This window comes from Quercus suber, unplaced genomic scaffold, assembly GCF_002906115.3.
Source record: "Quercus suber isolate HL8 unplaced genomic scaffold, Cork oak 2.0 scaffold_38, whole genome shotgun sequence".
In the NCBI taxonomy this organism is placed as follows: Eukaryota; Viridiplantae; Streptophyta; class Magnoliopsida; order Fagales; family Fagaceae; genus Quercus; species Quercus suber.
In genome coordinates, this window is record NW_027069503.1 from 545,672 (window position 1) to 550,191 (window position 4,520).

The following is a 4,520-nucleotide window of genomic DNA, read 5'->3' on the forward strand; positions in this document are numbered from 1 at the left end:
CCTAAGACGTAAAAAACGCAGTAACTTCTTGCAGAGAGAATAAGACACTAGGTGTAACACCGTAGATATTTTAAAAAAAACAATTTTTCCAATGAGAATAATATTTGAATTGGACTTTATTTTTTTTAATCAGTGTAGTTAACTATTTTATGGAGGAGTTTTGAATATTTGGGCGTGTGTTAGTATCTAGTTAATTTTGGAATGGGCCAATTTAAATATGGGAGAAACTTTAAGGGTAAAGTTGTAATTTGATCCCAAGATATTTTGGAACAAGTGGTCCACAGTGCTCCCATCAACACACTCCCTTTCTCTTATCACCATACATATGCCCCTTCTCTCTGTTTCTCTATCTTTCTATCTCACCCACCCACCGAAGCCCACACACCTACACACTCTAGCTCCCTCTATTTCTCTCACTCACTCACTTGTAAACCAGCCATCTACCACCAATTTTGGCAGATTTCACCGGAGAACCCCATTAGAGACCCCATACGCTCCATTATCTCAGACTTTAAAGGTAAAACTCCATAACTATTTTGGTAGCTTTTCAAGTTGTTGTAAGATTTCTTTCTAATCTAAGCTACTTGAGTGATATACATGTGATTGAGTACATGGGTTTTTGATTTGGTGGACTTAATTGTTAAATGGTTAAGGGTTTTACAAATGGTGATCATTTGGGGTTTCTCTGTGGTTAAAATTTGGGTTCCTTGAGCAATCGTCTAGGTTGATTTTGTGGAAGTTTGGGTTGATTTTTGGAAGTGTGTTCTTTGCATTTTAAATGACTTTGGAAAATGTGAGTGTCAGTGAAGTGATAACTATGGATTTATGCAAGTTAAGTGTGAGCATGTGCTTTTGCATACCAAGTGTTTGATAAGTTGTTTATATGAGATTTTTGGGTTTGATTCCTTGTTTTTAATATGCTTTAAATCTGGTGGTTTTAATGTGACTAAATTCTCAAATAATTTGGGTTAGTCTTACAACTATAGCAATTTTCGAAAGCTGTCATGACAGATTTGAGTCAGCCGCAATGCATGATTTTTAGTAAATTACAGAAAAATCATTTTGGGCTGAATTGTCTGTGGTACATTGTATACATATAGGGGAATGTTCCCTTAAAGTTTTGAATTAATTGGATAACTTTTCATTGACCAAAAATGTTTTACAAAATGGCTGCCCTGCTATGTACTGAATCTGATGGTAAGACTAAAATGTTGAGAAATTGTGGAATTAATCCCAAACCTCGGTTGATCTTATCTTGGCTTAAATATATTATTTTGTACTCAAAGAGATTCATGAGTATGTTATATTATCTTATGATGCACATTTTTGCGGTAGTGAATTTAAAATGTTTTGGTTGTGTCAACATTATGAGTTTCTTGGATGTTTGTTTGGTTCTCGTTTGGGTAGGGGTACTTGTCTTGGGATGGTCAATCTAGGCTTTACGGCCTTAGGTTTGATTTTTGAAGGAATCTTTTCCGATTTATGGAGACAATTTGATAGTGGAATTTTGTAGTAGGCCTTGTTATTAATAGGCTTGATACTTGTGCTTCTAGGTTCCAACATACTTGGTGATGAAACTAGTAACTTGATTGGTTGAATGCAGTGCCTAGTTGAGGTTAATTTGGATTGGACTGCTGAGGTAAGTAGCTTTTTAATGGGATTTTAAAAAATAACCATGTATAAATGTTGTTTTTGGGTTAGACATGCTTTTGGAAACTGCCTATGGAAACTATACTTTCCTAAAAACTATTGTGTTGTAACCTTAATATATATATGATTATATATGTGAAAATGCATCATATTTGGTATTGCATTTGGAAATGCTCACAGATTATATATATGAAATGCATGAATTGTTGATATGGAAAAATGAACATCTTTTATTTAATCTTTGATAAGGAAATCATGGATTTTATGGTATATTAGAAAATTAATGACGCTTATCTTGTCTTGTTATGTGGGAAATTGATAGAAAATCTTTTGACAAGAATGAAGTTGAAAACCTTACAAACTTTGTAGAATTTAGATTATTTAAGGATTTTCTGAAATTACCTAGATATAAACTATGTGTTTTAAAGTATATGTAATCTGTGAGTTTTATGTGGTTTTAACACTATGCCATGTGTGATTTCCCAGTGATCACCAAATTTGGTTTCCATAGTATTTGTGACAACGAAATCAGATTCAGGTCAGTTCTTTTTCGCTTTGGATGATGCCTTCTTCCCTACTGCCCATGGGGGAAAAAGGTTCCTTGATTGTGAATGGGTGAGGCTGCTGCCCATGGGGCCAAAAGACCACATGCAAAAGAGGTCCTATTTGACGCACTCTTCCTGCTGCCCATGGGAGGAGAGAAAAACCTTAAGGGTATGGGTGAGGCTGTTGTCCATATGGCCAAGAGTCTGCATAACAGAGAGGACAATATCATGCCAGTTGTGAATGGGTGGATCCCCTGATTGGTCTATGAGGTAGTGTGGTATATTTGTGATAAATTACCATATGTTAGATTTTATGACTTTGGAATTATATTATTAGTGCTCATAGATTATAATATATAGTTTCATGGTATTATTTTGAAAAACTTTGTGTTTCATCATTTAATCATTCTTGTTACACTATTATTGAAAATGATCTTACAGTATTCAGTTAGCAATTTTCCAAACTAAAACATGTTTTGCAAACTATTTATCATCATGAAACTTGCATTTCCCCCACCCCCATTAATTATGCTACTTACTGGGCTTTAGCTCATCCTACTCTCCAACAGTTTTTCAGATAAATTTGCTATACCTCGAGCATAGAGCTCATTTTATTGGTGGTGATTGGAGCATTATGCTAATTGAGAGATTTATGCTATTATTGGTTGGTGACTCAATTTACTTAATTATTCGAGGCCATAGCTAATTCTCCTGGAGGTTGGGCTCTTGAGGTTTGTTAGCCTTGAGCATGATAGGCCTAGAATTTTCTGTTGAGATTATGTATCTTAGAGAGGATCGTGATTTTGTGTTTATTTATTTGGAGTTTTGGATTTTCATGTATATTTGGAGACACACAATTTGTAGTTCATATTGCTTATAAGTGTGTCATAGAGCTTTGAATTATTTTGTGGAGAGATCAATATATTTATTTATTTTACCAAATGGAAAGAAAAAAAAAAATTCACTACAATACCTCTTGAAGGCTCGGTCTTTCATGCTTTGGACCCTTTTGGGTTTGGGGCGTGACATTAGGTCACTCAATGCATGTGTTCTTCGTATACTTTAAAATAAACCTTATATATGTTTAGGGTTGTGAGAAAAGAAACACATACATGTTAGCATGAGTCGAAAATCAGATCTGAAAATTTTGATTTCGTAGATCTTGACAGATTTAGCTTCTGTCAAGCTTTGTTCTTAAGTCTCAATAGATACCATTTTTGTCAAGGTATTTGTCGAGCTTTATTGAACAACTTTTTTTCACTTATTTCTTGGTCCAATCTTTATGACTTTAACACTTGACTTGAACTCTTGTTTCTTGAAGTACTAAACCCATTCTAGATCTACCCAATTACAAGTAAAGTGCATTTTGTCAAAGGACTAGCCAATTACATAAAATATATCCTTAACAATCTCCCTTTTGGCAATTCGTGACAAAATCACAACAAAATAGATAATCATGAGAGAAGTCTTAAATCACTCAACTCATAACCACTTGTTGTATTACAAAATAAATCTTTTTCTACTACAAACTCTTGAAAAACTTTGCAAGAAAATGGTTCATGGCATGGTAGACTTTTACAACCTGTCTTTGTGAAACACTTAAACAAGACTCAACAAGGCATCATGTGTGAAACATAAATAAAAGTTGCATACATAAAGAAACATGTGTATAAAGAGAGAGAAAAAACAACACATGTAAATATAGGTGAAAAGACATACATCATCATATATATATTAAAGATAAACACAATGTATGTAAAAATTGTCACAAGATCGGTGTACAAGAAGCTAAAAGAAGCTCCTATAACAACAAAAGAGGTAAACACTCCCCTTAACAAGATGAAACACAACTCCCCTTTACAAAGACATGTATTTCTCCCCCTAACATGTAGAATCTTAAAAAGAAACCACATTTTCTCCCCCTTTTTGTCATGATTGACAAAGGGTACAAGAAGCTGTAAAATTTCACTCAAGAAACATAAAGATGATCAAAGATGATCAAGGGGGCACAAGGAATCCATATAAATGCATGAATGTAATGAAATAAGACATTATGGATGACAAGATAATAGAAAGATGCAAAATATGTGAAAAAAATGCATGCAAGAGGGTCTCAACAGATCGAGAAGCTGTTGAGCTGAAGCCTAAAAACCTCGATGGATCGAGAATCTATTGAGGATGTGTCGAGCAGATAGAGAGCACAAAAATTTGGCTCGATGGATCGACCTAGCTGTCGAGAAGCTATCGAGGTCAAACCCAAAAATTTCGATAGAAGGGACTTGTATTGAGTTGTTGTCGAGAAGGTATTAAGCAGCTATCGAGAAG

At 34.4% G+C, this 4,520-nt stretch overlaps 1 long non-coding RNA gene across 1 annotated transcript; it reads left to right on the forward strand.

Annotated features, from left to right (window-relative positions):
- The first annotated feature begins 300 nt into the window (after positions 1–300).
- LOC136066531 (uncharacterized) lies at positions 301–3,109 on the forward strand. The gene is made up of 4 exons (XR_010628024.1): positions 301–517; positions 1,554–1,639; positions 2,137–2,465; positions 2,765–3,109. It is a non-coding gene; the product is annotated as an uncharacterized LOC136066531 (long non-coding RNA).
- The last annotated feature ends 1,411 nt before the right edge of the window (positions 3,110–4,520 follow it).